At 47.9% G+C, this 17402-nt stretch overlaps 1 long non-coding RNA gene across 1 annotated transcript in view; it reads left to right on the plus strand.

The window, feature by feature from the left end:
* Positions 1 to 5575: 5575 nt before the first annotated feature.
* LOC143941565 (uncharacterized) overlaps positions 5576 to 17402 on the plus strand; it is a 48409-nt gene continuing 36582 nt past the window's right edge. The window contains exon 1 of the long non-coding RNA XR_013264256.1: positions 5576 to 5919. This is a non-coding gene — a long non-coding RNA (uncharacterized LOC143941565). The remainder of the gene's footprint in view (positions 5920 to 17402) is intronic.

A 17402-nucleotide genomic window follows, 5' to 3' on the forward strand; every position in this document is an offset into this window, starting at 1 on the left:
GGTTTTTGAAATACCAACAACCATGCCACATTCAAAGACGCTTAAATCCCCTTTCTTCCCCATTCTGATCCTCAGTTTAAACATCAGCAGGTCGTCTTCACTATGTCTAGATGCCAAAATAAATTGGGTTGCTGCCATGTGATTGGCTGATTAGCAATTTGTGTTACCAAACAATTGAACAGGTGTACCTAATCAAGTAGTATGTATCCATACACACAGTATATAGCAAAATTCTATAACTGGGGGTTGCAGCATAGATAAAGTTTAAATGTCCATCAGTCATGAATAAACTTTATGTATGCTGCAACCCCCTATTTAGATCAGTTGCCCCCAGCACAGGGCCCCCATAGATTAGTGGCCCCAATAGATTAGTGGCCCCAATCACAATGTCCCAATAGATGCATTGCCCATCACAGTGTCCCCAAGGATTAGTTGTCCCATCACAGTGTCCTCCCAGTGGCGGCTGGTGCTCAAATTTTTTTTGGGAGAGGTGCAAACAAACTGAAAAATTCAGAAAAATACAAAAAAAAAACCATTAATTGCAGTCTCACTGTGCCCATCAAATTCAGCCACTATGCCATCAAATTAAACCACTGTGCCTATCAATTGCAGCCACTGTGCCAATCAAATGCAGCTACTGTACCCCATCAAATGCAGCCACTGTACCCCATCATATGCCACCACTGTGCCCATCAATTGCTTCCACTGTGACCCCCCCCCCCGCGCCCGCTCGCTGTCTGATCAGCACTTACCCTATCTTTGGTGGCGGGTCAGGCAGCTGGTGACGGCAGCGAGCTGTGGAACCTTGCAGCGGATCAGACAGCAGTGAGCTGTGTCCTCCATGCATCTCTCTCCCTCCTCCTGATAGGCGTCCAATAGCAGTGCCTGTCCTTTCAGCCAATCAGGTGAGGGGTAACAGACCTGCGCTTCCTAATTGACAGAGAGGCGGTTCAAGCGAATACTCATTCGCTTTTTTAACACACCTGGGTGGACTCCGAGCGCAATGCTTTGTGCTCCGAGTTCATCTTTTTTGAAGCCTATCAGAGCCTATGGCTCTAATCGGGTGCTTTAAAAATACACCCTCGCCACTGTAATCCAGGCGCCCGGCATCCAAAAAGGGGCCAGACGCCTGAAAAGGGGGTGGGGTTGGTGGCCATGAATAGATTGATGCAATGCAGGAATTCGCTGATCACTGACATTACCAGTAAAAACTAAATTTTTAAAAAAAATTTTGGATATGTATTATAGCAGAAAGTTAAAAATTTATTTATTTTTTTCAAAATTGTCATTTTTTTTGTTTATATTGCAAAAAAATAAAAACTACAGAGGTAATCAAATATCACCAAAAAAAAATAAAAAATTCTATTTTTGGGAAAAAAAAAGACACAAAAAAGACGGTACATTTTATTTGGGTACAGCATTGCATGCCCAAGCAATTGTCAGTTAATGTAACGCAGTGCCATTATAGCAAAAAATGGCCTGGTAAGGGGTAAATCCTTACGGGGCTGAAGTGGTTAAAGTTCAGTTGGGCATTAAAGATTTGTAAATAATTCATGGTTACAGACCTGCCAGACCTAAAAAGAAAGTAACACAGCAGTATTCTTTATGTTGTCTACATGTACAAAGTGATTTCTTTTTGTCAATAATAAAAATTAAATGAAAATAAAGTAACCTGCAACTCATAAACTCCATTCACATTTGGCATTTGGGATCCCAAGCAGAATCTCTAATTGCACAGCACAAAATGCATGCTCGGGTGCTGTTCATTTTCAATTGCACCGAAAACGCGGTTTGGTTTTGCTGAGATTATTGTGCGATAAATTGCATGGCATTCGTGGCAAACTGCAACACGGGAAGCATGTCACCCAACAAGGAGCAGGGAAACAAGCTTTAATGGTGAGCCCCTCCAGGTGGCTATAATGTAAGGTGCTTGGAACCAGGAAGTTAACCAGGGGAACTCAAAGGTTTGACAAAGTGGCCACACTCCGAAACACGTAACCACAACCATTTATGTCATATATGACATCATCACGACCAGCAACACTTCCTTGCTGTCCACATTGGTTCTCATCCATGTGATATATATACACACACATTCTGTTGCTTTTGTTGGCTCTTCCTGATGTTCCCCGGGTTAATGTCCTGGCTCCAAGCACCATACATCACATTCACCCGAAGGGACTTGCTCACCGTTGACCACCTGGAAGGTTGCCACCTGCTGGAGACTTATTGATACACTTTTTAATATCTAGTAAATGTGAGTGCATTTTTCATTTCATAAATATGTTTTAACCACTTGCCCACAGGGAGATTTCCCCCCTCAGGATCAGGCCATCTTTTTCTTTTTGACAACTGCATGGTCATGTAACGCTGCACACAAGTGAAATTTATATCATTTTTTTCCTACAAATAAGGCTTTCTTTTGGTGGTATTTGATCACCACTGTTTTTTTTTTTTGTGCTATAAACTAAATATGACAGCAAATTCTGAAAAAAAACAATAATTTTTACTTTCTGCTATAAAACACATCCAATAAAAAATTGTAACATTCAAATTTCTTCATAAATTATGAATATGATTTCTGCTACATATTTTTGTGAAAAAAAAAAAATCCGCAGGGTGCCCCCCTTCCCCAAAGCACCCACCTCCCCCATGTTCAGGGCATGCGGCCTGGTACGGTTCAGGAGGGGGGGAAACTCGCTTGTCCCCACCTCCTTTAGTGACCAGCTGGGCTGAGTGCTCAGATAAGGGTCAGGTATGGATTTTGGGGGGGACACCACTCTGTTTTTTTGACGTAGGGGGTTCCCCTTAAAATCCATACCAGACCTAAGGGCCTGGTATGCCTTTGGAGGGGAATTCCCTTTCGCAGTCGCTGCAATAGGAAAATTTGTTTTTCCTATTGTAGCCAGCGTGAGATTTACAGTACCCTGTCGTCGAGAACCAGCACGATAGGATCGCACTGGAAACATTCTCGTGGGCAGGTGCTGTAGATGCCCTTGTGTCGTATTTGGTCCGTCGGACCACCATACGAATAGGTTTCCCGCTAGGAACTGGGTCCAGCGGAGTTTCGGCGGGAAAATTTCAAACATGTTCTATTTCTAAAGTCCGTCTGATTTTTGGCAAACAAAGGTCCGATGGAAGCCCAGGCACGATCTAATTGTCCGACGGATTTGTTCTGTTGGACCTTTGCTGTCAATTTGCTGTGTACGTGGAATAATAGTGCAACTAAAGCCCATGAGGTACTGAATTTGCAGTATTGCGGCTTTATACTACTACTTTAAAGTGGACTGGTTCTCATCAGCCAAGAATTGGCATGAAGGGGGGATTGAAGGGGGGTGCATGGGAGAATACAGAGGAGGTGCTAGAGGATCCGGCCGGCAGGAGTCCAAACCATCCTTGTTCTTCCTGAGAAGCAAGCACAGTGTATTGATTACGGTAAGGTGCTTATAACGCAGATTGAAAAGAATATCCATTTAGCATTAAAGCAGAGGAAGAAATACATCAAACCTTAAGAGATGGTTTTCAGTCCCCAGAAACCTTGTGAGTAGTACATGGCTGGGAGGAGTTCCAGATAGTGTAATCCTCAGTGACCCCCAACCACTCTGCTTCTCATGCCTCTGCAAACTTGCAGTGCATGGCTCCCTCATTCTTCAAAGCCTGCAAAAGGACCCGAGAATCTGTGGCATCAAGGAGAATGATCACTCTTAGTTGGCAACCCTTCTTGACCACCGTTACAAGGGTAAAGTCTCGGAACACATCCTGCCCTCACAGAGGGAGCACAGGATGAAATATCTTGAGGACACCTTAAAGAGGAGTTTAACCTCTTGAGATCCACGCTGTAGCCGAATGACGGCCTGCTTTGCTGGGACTATGTCTATTGACATCGTCCCGTGCACGAGCGGCCTGCGCACCCCCTGAGGGGCGCGCGCGGCGCGCTCTGTGATCAGCGAGTCTATGAGACTCGTCTGATCATAGATCGGAGCAAGGGGTCGATCCCGACCCCTTACCATGTGATCAGCTGTCAGCCAATGACAGCTGATCATGTGGCATAACAGAGCTGACAGTGTGAGGAGAAAAAAAAAAGCCGATCACCGGCGGCCGTGAGAGGGACTTTAGTCCCGATTACGGCCAGCTCATCGGTGCCCACCTGCCCCCTGCCAGTGCCACCCAAATATGAAAAAAGTGCCACCCATCAGTGCCCATAGTGCCACCCATCAGTGCCCACAGTGCCACCCATCAGTGCCCACAGTGCCACCTATCAGTGCGCACAATCTGCCTCAACAACAGTGCTGCACCTCAGTGCCCATCAGTGCCACCTATCAGTGCCACCTATCAGTGCCCATCAGTCCCATCTATCAGTGGTACCTATCAGAGCCCATTAGTGCCACCCATCAGTGCCATCTTATCTATGCCCATCTTTGCCCATCAGTGACGCCTTATCTGTGCCCATCATTACTACCTTATCAGTGCCTATCGGTGCCACCTTATCTGTGCCTATTAGTGCTGCCTTAACTGTGCCTATCAGTGCCCACCGGTGCAGCCGATCAGTGCCCACCAGTGCCGCCTCATCAGCGCATTTCAATGAAGGAGAAAAATTACCTGTTTGCAAAATTTTATAACAAACTATTAAACATGATTTTTTTTTTTTTTTTGCATCTTTTTTTGTTTGTTTAGCAAAAAATAAAACTCCCAGCTGTAATTAAATACCACCAAAAGAAAGCTCTATTTGTGGGAAAAAAATAGTATTGCACAGTGGAGGTAAGTATAACAGGGTTTTGTTTTTTAAAATGAGGCTTTACAACCCCTTTAAAGTGTGAGTTCTGTTGAAGTTTAAGCAACGCTCCCAACTGGCCCCCATTTGGAGGGATTGTCCCTGATTTGGAACCCAATCGCCCTCTAAATCTTTCCTCCTTAAAGCAGCTGTATACCCGCTGAATTTTTTTTTTCTTCCTGACCTGCAAAGGAAAAAGCATAATGAGCTAAGTATGCACCGCATACTAGCTCATTATGAAATACTTACCTTAGAACGAGGCCCCAACATCTGGCCCGATCCACGCTGAGGGAGCTGACATGTTCCCTCAGCGTTTCTTCCGGGTATCGTGGCTCTGGCGCTGTGAGTGGCCAGAGCCGCGATATTGTCACTCGTGCGCATGCGCGTGGGAGATTTCTTTCCAGCAGGCCATATTATAGGCTTTCCTGTAAAAGACAAAAAATTGACTATACAACCACTTTAATTGTCCCTCCTTTTAGTTTGGTGTATACTACACTAAACCTTTCATCTAGACTCTATATTATTGCCGGTTTCATTCTGTAACCTATTTCATCATTCTTTTATTTTATTATGTCATGTATTTTGTTATGCTATTTTCTTTTAATGATTTAAATTGTATTTTGTAATGTATTTATTTTATTATTTTGCAATAAAGGAAGGATAAAAAAAGCACTTCCGTGTATAACCAATAATTTATTTCATGGTCCCTGTGAGTTGTGGGCATGGCAGGAGGCGTGTTCTTCTACCAAGGGGTTGGCGAGACCCCGGGGGCGCAAGTAGGCAGTGTTCTTCCGGTGCCACACTAGACCCAGCTTCCGCGGAGGCCGGCCGCTGCACTGGCTCGTAGCTGGAGGGGTGCAGAAATCAGTGCCATGCTGCCCCCTCCAGAAGTTCCATCCACCTGATCCTCTTCTCCCCCTCCTTTCATGTCCTTGTGTCGGTGTGCTGACAGTGAGGTGACAGGCGGCTCACCAGAAGTGGCTGTCCTGTTTTGAGGTGATTACCACACGGCTCTTCCCGCCTAAATTAGCAGACGCAGTGTGCAGAGCGTGCTCCCTTCTTTTCCCGCTTCCCCCTCCCTGTCCGAATGTGAAGGCAGGAAGATTAAACAAGCCGACACTGACTGAGAGACCCCGGAGACCGTCCAAGTGAGTGATGAGCATTGTGACCACACCCTGACTCCTCTCTCCCTCTCTGCCTTTCTCTCTCCTCTCCTTCTCTCTGCCCCCCACTCTGCCTCTCTTACTCTCACTCTCCTGCCCTCCCTGTCTCTGACCTCTTAGGCCCCTTTCACACTGGGGCGGTGCGGGCGTCGGCGATAAAGCGCCGCCATTTTTAGTGGTGGTCTTCGGCCACTAGCGCGGCGGTTTTAACCCCCCCCGCTAGCAGCCGAAAAAGGGTTAAAACCGCCCTCAAAGCGCCGTTGCTGCGGCGCTTTGCCGGCGGTATAGCCACGCTGCCCCATTGATTTCAATGGGTAGGAGCGGTTTAGGAGCAGTGAATACACCGCTCCCTCAGCGCTCCAAAGATGCAGCTAGCAGGACTTTTTTCACCATCCTGCCAGCGCACCGCTCCAGTGTAAAGGCCCTCCGGCTTTCACACTGGAGTGAAAGGGGCCGTTTTTTTCAGGTGCTACACAGGCGCCCCAGTGTAAAAGGGGCCTTACTCTCTCACCCTCCCCCTCTCTCTGCCCTCTCGCTCTCTCTGCCCTCTCGCTCTCTCTGCCCTCTCGCTCTCTCTGCCCTCTCGCTCTCTCTGCCCTCTCACTCTCTCTCTCTGCCCTCTCACTCTCTCTGCCCTCTCGCTCTCTCTGCCCTCTCACTCTCTCTCTCTCTGCCCTCTCACTCCCTCTCTCTGCCTTCTCACTCTCACCCTCCCCCTCTCTCTGCCCTCTCTCTCTGCCCTCTCTCTCTCTCTCTCTGCCCTCTCACTCCCTCTCTCTGCCCTCTCGCTCTCTCCTGCTTCCCCTCTCTCCCCCCACTCTCTCTCTCTGGCCCTCTCACTCTCTCTCTGGCCCTCTCACTCTCTCTCTCTGCCCTCTCACTCTCTCTGCCCTCTCACTCTCTCTGCCCTCTCACTCTCTCTGCCCTCTCACTCTCTCTGCCCTCTCACTCTCTCTCTCAGCCCTCACACTCTCTCTCAGCCCTCACACTCTCTCTCTGCCCTCTCACACTCTCTCTCTGCCCTCTCACACTCTCTCTCTGCCCTCTCACACTCTCTCTCTGCCCTCTCACTCTCTCTCTGCCCTCTCTCTCTCTGCCCTCTCACTCCCTCTCTCTGCCCTCTCGCTCTCTCCTGCTCCCCCTCTCTCCCCCCCACTCTCTCTCTCTGCCCTCTCACTCTCTCTCTCTGCCCTCTCACACTCTCTCTCTGCCCTCTCACACTCTCTCTCTGCCCTCTCTCTCTCTGCCCTCTCTCTCTCTGCCCTCTCTCTCTCTGCCCTCTCTCTCTCTGCCCTCTCTCTCTCTGCCCTCTCACTCTCTCTGCCCTCTCACTCTCTCTGCCCTCTCTCTCTCTGCCATCTCTCACTCTCTCTGCCCTCTCTCTCTCTGCCCTCTCTCACTCTCTCTGCCCTCTCTCACTCTCTCTGCCCTCTCTCTCTCTGCCCTCTCTCTCTCTCTCTGCCCTCTCTCTCTATGCCCTCTCTCTCTCTCTGCCCTCTCTCTCTCTGTCTCTGCCCTCTCTCTCTCTGCCCTCTCTCTGTCTCTGCCCTCTCTCTCTCTGCCCTCTCTCTCTCTGTCTCTGCCCTCTCTCTCTCTGTCTCTGCCCTCTCTCTCTCTGCCCTCTCTCTCTCTGCCCTCTCTCTCTCTGCCCTCTCTCTGCCCTCTCTCTCTCTGCCCTCTCACCCACTCTCTCTCTGCCCTCTCACTCTCTCTGCCCTCTCACTCTCTCTCTCTCTGCCCTCTCACTCTCTCTCTGCCCTCTCACTCTCTCTCTCTCTGCCCTCTCTCTCTCTCTGCCCTCTCTCTCTCTCTGCTCTCTCTCTCTCTCTGCTCTCTCACTCTCTCTGCCCTCTCACTCTCTCTGCCCTCTCACTCTCTCTGCCCTCTCACTCTTTCTGCCCTCTCACTCTTTCTGCCCTCTCACTCTTTCTGCCCTCTCACTCTTTCTGCCCTCTCACTCTCTGCCCCCTCTTTCTCTCTGCCCCCTCTCTCTCTCTCTGCCCCCTCTCTCTCTCTCTGCCCCCTCTCTCTCTCTGCCCTCTCTCTCTCTGCCCTCTCTCTCTCTGTCTCTCTGCCCCCCTCTCTCTCTACCCTCTCTCTCTCTGCCCTCTCACTCTCTCTCGCTGCCCTCTCACACCCTCTCTTACTCTCTCCTTGCTCCCACCTCCAAAGCAAACATTTATTTTATTGCAGCTTTACAAATTTTAGATGTGGTGGCCGCACTTGTGTGTTTTTTTTTTTTTTTTTTAGGTTTTATTTCTTTTATCTTCACCTGCATCATGCTAACATTTCTGATGGCTGACCTGCTCATTGGCATAGCGAGGGGGGCCGTGGGGTCAGGCGCAACCTTTTTTGGGGGGGGGGTGACATTCCGCCCCAGTGAGCGTCTTCACCCGGCTCCATCCTAAATTTGATCTGTGTCCCTGCGCTTTGGCCACCATGTTTAATTTCCGGCTGGCCCTTGGGGGTCGTGTTGCTGGCCCGAGGGATTGGACATGGTCTGGGGAGAGGGAGCAGTCAGTAAGTCTGGTGTGTAATGTAGCCGTCAGAGTGTGTGGTGGTCTGGTCAGTGTGTAGTGTAGTGTAGTGTATTGGTCAGTGTGCAGTGTAGTGGTCAGTGTGCAGTGTAGGGGTCTGGTCAATGTGTAGTGTAGGGGTCTGGTCAGTTTGTAGTGTAGGGGTCTGGTCAGTGTGTAGTGTAGTGGGTAGTGTGTAGTGTAGTGGTCAGTGTGTAGTGTAGGGGTCTGGTAAATGTGTAGTGTAGGGGTCTGGTCAGTGTGTAGTGTAGGGGTCTGGTCAGTGTGTAGTGTAGGGGTCTGGTCAGTGTGTAGTGTAGGGGTCTGGTCAGTGTGTAGTGTAGTGGTCTGGTCAGTGTGTAGTGTAGTGGTCTGGTCAGTGTGTAGTGTAGTGGTCTGGTCAGTGTGTAGTGTAGGGGTATGGTCAGTGTGTAGTGTAGTGTATTGGTCAGTGTGTAGTGTCTAGTCAGTGTGCAGTGTAGTGGTCAGTGTGCAGTGTAGTGGTCAGTGTGCAGTGTAGTGGTCAGTGTGTAGTGTAGGGGTCTGGTCAGTGTGTAGTGTAGGGGTCTGGTCAGTGTGTAGTGTAGGGGTCTGGTCAGTGTGTAGTGTAGGGGTCTGGTCAGTGTGCAGTGTAGTGGTCAGTGTGCAGTGTAGTGGTCAGTGTGTAGTGTAGGGGTCTGGTCAATGTGTAGTGTAGGGGTCTGGTCAGTTTGTAGTGTAGGGGTCTGGTCAGTGTGTAGTGTAGTGGGTAGTGTGTAGTGCAGGGCTCGACAAACCCCGGGCGCCAGATCGCATTGGCGACTAGAATTTGTGATCTGGCGCCTGGGGCAGCACAGCGGGGGTATCCTGTCTCCTTCCACCCCCCCCCCTGGCGTGATCGTGTCGGGCCGCGCCGCCGCCGGCCGGTAATTGAGGCCGCGGCTTTGAGGCCTTCTGTGGTCCTATGTTTAGTTCTGTAATCTGGCGCCATCTAGTGGTGGCTGTTGGTATGACAGCCAGCGATGCTAATGATGCTATCACTGCCTACCCATCTTACCTTTACTTAGAATAAAAAAAAAAAAAAAAAATTTGTGTGTTTGTGTGTGTGTGTATATATATATATATATATATATATATATACACACACACACACACACACACACATATACATATATATATATATATATATATGTGTTTAGGAGTTCTAACAACCTAGAGAATAAAATGGTGGTCGTTGCAATACTGTCTGTCACACCGTATTTGTGCAGCGGACTTACAAGCGCATTTTCGGGGAAAAAGTCTTATTTTTTTAATTAAATATAACAGTAAAGTTGGCCCAATTTTTTTATATTGTGAAAAATAATGTTACACCGAATAAATTGATACCCAACATGTCACGCTTCAAAATTGCGTCCGCTCATGGAATGGCGACAAACTTTTAGCCTTTAAAATCTCCATAGGCGACGTTTAAAAAATTCTACAGGTTGCACGTTTTGGGTTACAGAAGAGGTCTAGGGCTAGAATTATTGCTCTCGCTCTACCGAACGCAGCGATACCTCATGTGTGGTTTGAACACCGCTTTCCTATGCGGGCGCTACTCACGTATGCGTTCGCTTCTGCACGCAAGCTTGGCAGGACAGTGTGCAGTGTAGTGGTCAGTGTGCAGTGTAGTGGTCAGTGTGTAGTGTAGGGGTCTGGTCAGTGTGTAGTGTAGGGGTCTGGTCAGTGTGTAGTGTAGTGGGTAGTGTGTAGTGTAGTGTAGTGTAGTGGTCAGTGTGTAGTGTAGGGGTCTGATCAATGTGTGTAGTGTAGTGTAGTGTAGTGGTCAGTGTGTAGTGTAGGGGTCTGATCAATGTGTAGTGTAGGGGTCTGGTCAGTGTGTAGTGTAGGGGTCTGATCAATGTGTAGTGTAGGGGTCTGGTCAGTGTGTAGTGTAGGGGTCTGGTCAGTGTGTAGTGTAGTGGTCTGGTCAGTGTGTAGTGTAGTGGTCTGGTCAGTGTGTAGTGTAGTGGTCTGGTCAGTGTGTAGTGTAGTGGTCTGGTCAGTGTGTAGTGCAGTGGTCTGGTCAGTGTGTAGTGTAGGGGTATGGTCAGTGTGTAGTGTAGTGGTCTGGTCAGTGTGTAGTGTAGTGGTCTGGTCAGTGTGTAGTGTAGTGGTCTGGTTAGTGTGTAGTGTAGGGGTCAGTGTGTAGTGTAGTGGTTTAGTCAGTGTGTAGTGTAGTGGTTTGGTCAGTGTGTAGTGTAGTGGTCTGGTCAGTGTGTAGTGTAGTGGTCTGGTCAGTGTGTAGTGTAGGGGTATGGTCAGTGTGTAGAGGTCTGGTCAGTGTGTAGTGTAGTGGTCTGGTCAGTGTGTAGTGTAGTGGTCTGGTTAGTGTGTAGTGTAGGGGTCAGTGTGTAGTGTAGTGGTTTGGTCAGTGTGTAGTGTAGGGGTCTGGTCAGTGTGTAGTGTAGGGGTCAGTGTGTAGTGTAGGGGTCAGTGTGTAGTGTAGTGGTTTGGTCAGTGTGTAGTGTAGGGGTTTGGTCAGTGTGTAGTGTAGGGGTCTGGTCAGTGTATAGTGTAGTGGTCAGTGTGTAGTGTAGTGGTCAGTGTGTAGTGTAGGGGTCTGGTCAGTGTGTAGTGTAGGGGTGTGGTCAGTGTGTAGTGTAGGGGTCTGGTCAGTGTGTAGTGTAGGGGTCTGGTCAGTGTGTAGTGTAGGGGTCTGGTCAGTGTGTAGTGTAGGGGTCTGGTCAGTGTGTAGTGTAGGGGTCTGGTCAGTGTGTAGTGTAGGGGTCTGGTCAGTGTGTAGTGTAGGGGTCAGTGTGTAGTGTAGTGTAGGGGTCAGTGTGTAGTGTAGTGTAGGGGTCAGTGTGTAGTGTAGGGGTCAGTGTGTAGTGTAGGGGTCAGTGTGTAGTGTAGGTGTCAGTGTGTAGTGTAGTGGTCAGTGTGTAGTGTAGAGTAGTGGTCAGTGTGTAGTGTAGTGGTCAGTGTGTAGTGTAGTGGTCAGTGTGTAGTGTAGTGGTCAGTGTGTAGTGTAGTGGTCAGCGTGTAGTGTAGTGGTCAGTGTGTAGTGTAAGGGTCAGTGTGTAGTGTAGTGTAGTGGTCAGTGTGTAGTGTAGTGGTCAGTGTGTAGTGTAGGGGTCAGTGTGTAGTGTAGGGGTCAGTGTGTAGTGTAGGGGTCAGTGTGTAGTGTAGTGGTCAGTGTGTAGTGTAGGGGTCAGTGTGTAGTGTAGGGGTCAGTGTGTAGTGTAGTGGTCAGCGTGTAGTGTAGTGGTCAGTGTGTAGTGTAGTGGTCAGTGTGTAGTGTAAGGGTCAGTGTGTAGTGTAGTGGTCAGTGTGTAGTGTAGTGGTCAGTGTGTAGTGTAGGGGTCAGTGTGTAGTGTAGTGGTCAGTGTGTAGTGTAGTGGTCAGTGTGTAGTGTAAGGGTCAGTGTGTAGTGGTCAGTGTGTAGTGTAGGGGTCAGTGTGTAGTGTAGTGGTCAGTGTGTAGTGTAGTGGTCAGTGTGTAGTGTAGTGGTCAGTGTGTAGTGTAAGGGTCAGTGTGTAGTGTAGTGGTCAGTGTGTAGTGTAGTGGTCAGTGTGTAGTGTAGTGGTCAGTGTGTAGTGTAGTGTAGTGGTCAGCGTGTAGTGTAGTGGTCAGCGTGTAGTGTAGTGGTCAGTGTGTAGTGTAGTGGTCAGTGTGTAGTGTAGTGTAGTGGTCAGTGTGTAGTGTAGTGGTCAGTGTGTAGTGTAGTGGTCAGTGTGTAGTGTAGTGGTCAGTGTGTAGTGTAGTGTAGTGGTCAGTGTGTAGTGTAGTGGTCAGTGTGTAGTGTAGTGGTCAGTGTGTAGTGTAGGGGAAGAGGCAGATTTGAGATAATTATATACAAATGATTACTCTTAAAAATAGACTGACAATGTATAATACAAAACAGATTACAGCTCACACATGCAAACATGACATTTATCCTGCAAGGCTAGTTAAAAACACCTGAACATATTCAAAAATACTGGGGTGACAATGTATAATGGGGGGGGGGGTGCCGATACAGATTCTCGCCAAGGGCGCTGGAGACCCTAGGTCTGCCACTGCTTCTACTACAAAGTTTGTGCTGAAATGTGTCAGGTATTCTAAACCTCTATCTGTGCCACTCAAAGATGTGTGAAAGAAAACACAAAGGGGGTTATTTACTAAAGGAAAATCCACTTTGCACTGAAAGTGCACTTGGAAGTAAAGTCGAAGTCACTGTAGATCCAAAGGGGGACATGCAAGGAAAATAAAAAAACAGCATTTTAGCTTGCACCTAATTGTATGATAAAATCAGCAGAGCTTCCCCTCATTTCAGATTTACCCCTTAGATTTAGAGGGACTGCACTTCCAGGTGCACTTTCAGTGCAAAGTGGATTTGCCTTTAGTAAATAACCCCCAAAGTGTTGCTTGTGCCAACTCTTCATCATGTGCAGCATGTCAGAGGCAGGTCTAGGATTTTTGACACCCTAGGCAAAACCTTATTTTGCACCCCCCCTTGGCTCCACCCCTGACCCCACCCCTTTGCTCTGCCCATATATACCCCACCTTTTTAATGAAGCGCCCATCAAATTCAGCCTCACCAGTACCCATAAATGAATGTTTGCTTGCTTCCATTCATTTGGGAGTTGGGACATAGACACAGTCCTCCGCCGCAGCTGCGCCATTGACATTATGGGGGTTATTTACGAAAGGCAAATCCACTTTCTACTACAAGTCCACTGCAAGTGCACTTGGAAGTGCAGTCGCTGTAAATCTGAGGGCGACATGCAAGGAAAATACAAAAAAGCATTTTAGCTTGCACATGATTGGATGATAAAATCAGCAGAGCTTCCTCTCATTTCAGATTTACAGTGACTGCACTTCCAAGTGCACTTGCAGTGCAAAGGGGATTTGCCTTTTTCCTAAATAACTCCCTATGTGCGAACAGAGCGGCAGCTGCCTGCTAATGCTGAGACTCAGTTGCTTGCTGCAGAGAGAAGAGAGTAGGAACACCAGTGGCCGGGCACCCTAGGCAGCAGTGCGCCCTAAGCGGGTGCCTAGTTTGCTTAGTGGTAGCACCAGCCTTGGTCAGAGGTGTCAGTGGTGGGGGTGGGCAGAGCAAATATGCAAATGAGATGACAGCAGGGCAGACACTGACAACAAATTCTTCTGGGTGTGTCATCTAGAAGAAATCCGCCAATTTATGTATTACAGTGAAACTTTGGTTTGTGAGCATAATTCGTTCCAGAAACATGTTTGTAATCCAAAGCACTCTTATTTCAAAGCGAATTTCCCCATAGCAAACAATGGAAACTCCAATGATTCGTTCCACAAATAAAAAATACAGTATAAAGTGTACTGTAAACATAAAACAAAACTGCACTTCAAAATACAGTACTGTAGGACTTCTGTACTGTACCTCTGTATTGCAAAAGTTTTAATATAAAAAAAAGAATGTGCACAGTGACAATGTTAAGGAGTCTGGTGCTCACCTATTTAAAGCCGCTGTGTATACTCTATGTAGAGTAAAGCCGCTGGTGTACACAGCTCTGTATGTGGCCAGAGGTTGGTTCTCATCTATTTAAAGTTGCTCTGTATACAATACTGCATGTTCAGTAAAGCTGATGGTGTACAGTACAACGCTGTATGTGGCCACAGGTTCAGCTCACAGCGCTTCCTAGAGAACCCGGGAACTGTTGACATCACTTCCAGGTACACCCGCTCCTGCTGGGAGTGTCTGCGTGCCTCCGGGAAGTGCTGGGAGCCACCATCGCCCGCAAATCTCTGGCCACATACAAAGCTGTACTGTATGCTGTACACCAGTGGCTTCACTGTACATTTACACAGCGGCTTTACATGGATGAGCAGCAGACTCCTTCACATTGTCACTGTGCACATATTTTTTTTTTTACCTTTAAAACTTTTGCAATACAGAGTGTGGCAGAGCGAGGCTCTGTCCCTATGAAATTGGAGGTAAAAGAGACACAGAGTTTGCATATCTGCGGACTGCAAGACTACAGAGTTTAGAGTTTAAATGGAGAAAACTGCTCTGTCAGGCCTGCTTGTATTGATCTGGAAGCAGTGGCGGCCCTTCCATTCCCGGGCACGGCCCCCCCCCCGCCCCCTCCCGCTGTAGTCACAAAAAGAATTAAAAAAAAAGCAATGTCCTTTAACTAAGTGCACTGTGTCTGGGTCCACTATGGGAAGTGCCACGTCAATGCAATCACGAGATTTCAGACGTGGTGCTTCATTGGCGGGGTTTGGAGATGCTTTGTGGCGCAATCGATCGCCGTGGCGCAAAAGATGGCCGCCGTGAGGACTAATCCTGTGTGTTCAGTGGTATGTAGGTCTACCTGCCTGCCTGGGAGGGTGTCCTGCTTCACCCCCCCCCCCCCCCCCCCAGCTATTCACTCACAATCTGCTGGATTAGACAGAGTCTGACATGTGCAGGAGAGCAGAGGAAAGGAGGGGGGGGGGGGGCGGGACTGCACAGTTCTGATCAGAGCAATGCTTCTCTTATTAACCACTAAATCCCTCTCTCATCTGTCCTGTCTTATCTATCTATCATTCTCTTCCACCCAATATCTATCTATCTATCTGTCTGACTATCTATCTATGTGTGTATTTGTCTCTGTTTGTGTATTTATCTATCAGTCTAGAACCACATAAGTCTAGAGGGGAAATATTCAGAGTGATTCTTCTTGTCTTAATTGGAAGCAGTGAGTAGAAAAACTTAAGTCAGTATTGGGTACCAATCTCTCTCTCTCAGAGCCAATCAGTGGGTTTGTTTGTCTCACTGTGCATTCTGGGAGAGGCTACTTAAGGTGCTCAAGTCATGTGGTTCTGGGTTCCGGTCCAGAAGTATGTTCTGACTCCATGGTCCTGGTCCTCCTGACCAGCCCCCAGAGGCACTCATGGCCTGGGGTGCGGATCCATCAGTTTCCGAGTCTCGGAACTGGCTAGTCCGAGGCACAGGAACTGGAAGGAGGGTTCTAAAGTGGTCCGGTGCCGTCTCTGGTCTTGGAGAGGCCCAGCAACTCGTCATGTAACCAGGGGAGGACTCTTCGGAAAAGGGCCACGTGCGAGGCTGGCTGCCCGGTAAGAGCGTGGATGCTGAGCTGTATGGACACTAATTTATCCACATTTCTTACGGTATCGCCGGACCGGCTGCAAGATACTGGTACTGTAAGAAGGTTCCTACTTTCATCCTTCGGTTACAACGAAGTTCCTGTGAGACTTTCTGTGTTCATCTAAAAGTTTGCAACCAAGTCTGTGGCAGAGACTTTGCTAAGTTTGAGTCATTAGTCGGCTGTCAACCAGGATTTATCTGATGGTGAAAATATCCAGTTGTGAGTGGCTATTCCCTGGATCACCTAGAAAGAGACATTTAGTAAGTGTCAGTAGTTTCCAATGTACCTGAGCTTCCATGCCTATACCCTCTATTCCCAACTGAGAGACTGTGTTTCCGTTCAATGTTTTAAGCAAATAAAAATTCCTAAAGGAATTGAAGTGTCAGTCTCTGCAGTTATTGGGCCATCAACCTCGGGAACCCCTAGACAAGAATGACGAGTTACAAGGTGGAGGAGGTAAACGGTAAGCCCAAGAAAACCAGCCGTTCTTTCCGGGGTCAGTGCTACATCACACAAGTGGGTGGGCTCAGGGCGCAGTGCTCTGCGCCACGAGCTCACCCTTTTTTGAAGCCTATTAGAGCCTTGGGCTGTAATCATGTGCTTAAAAAAAAAAACCCCATAGAAATCTATGCATCCAGCGCCCTGCATGTAGATTAGGGGCCAGGTGTACGGAGTAGGGGGGTGATGCCACCACCGCATTGTTATAGCCACTGTTACCCAGATGTTTTGAATTTAGTAGTAAGCTCTACATGGTTTAAGATTTTTGTCTTTTAGCTGTTCCTGCAGTGCCATTACTTAATTTCTGGGTGCTTAAAATGCCGCATTATTATTACTGTCCCAGCCCTTGTAGCCCTTTCTATCTGTGCAAGAAGCAGCCACCTCTTCGTTAACACCGGGTGGCCTATCATCATTCTATGTCTGGAATCTTCTTTTGTTGGCCTTCTGTGGATCCGTCTGTGAGTGTCTCCAGCCAATTTCTAGAATAAAATATGTTTTCTTGGTTTATAATGACTGGAATTTTGCTTTGAGCTACGGGGAAAGCTGTAATCCGTTTATATATGATAGTGAAGAAATATTGTATATTGTTTTCTTAATCTGTGTTTATTCCCCCATTGAAAAAGGGAAGTGCTTCTCTAATGCTATTGTTCTATTTTGTAACTTTGTTGTGCACTTGAAGTGTTTTGGGTGAAAAGAGGAACGTCATAAGCAGTGGCGTAGCGTGGGTTGGAAGCACCCGGGGCAAGGCAAGTAATTTGCCCCCGAGTCTTTTCAAATACAATAGTACTGACCTACCCGATTCCTATGCTGACCATTACACTAACCTACTTGATTTCAACACTGACCATTACACACTACACTGACCACTATACTATACTGTCCACTACACTGTCCACTACACTATATTGCCCACTACACTACACTGTCCACTGTACTGTCCACTACACTACACTATCTACCATACTGAACACTATACTGAGAAATACACTGTCCACTACACTACACTGTCCACTACACTACACTGTCTACTACACTACACTGTCTACTACACTACACTGTCCACTACACTACACTGTCCACTACACTACACTGACCACTATACTATACTGACCACTATACTATACTGTCTACTATATTGTGCACTATATCTATACTGACCACTACACTATACTGTCCACTATATTGTGCACTACACTACACTGACCACTATACTATACTGACCATAACACACCATACTACACTACACTAACCACCATACTACACTGACCACTAGGGTTGCAACAGATCGTCACCGATCTGTGATCCGAACTGGTCACCCTCTTCAGATTGGCACACGCTGACACGATCCGCGGAGTGCTCCGTGGCCTCGGTCTTAGGAAAGGCC

The sequence above is a fragment of the Lithobates pipiens genome, unplaced genomic scaffold (genome assembly GCF_037356315.1).
Source record: "Lithobates pipiens isolate NorthernLeopardFrog02 unplaced genomic scaffold, aLitPip1_a1.2 Scaffold_10, whole genome shotgun sequence".
NCBI lineage: Eukaryota > Metazoa > Chordata > Amphibia > Anura > Ranidae > Lithobates > Lithobates pipiens.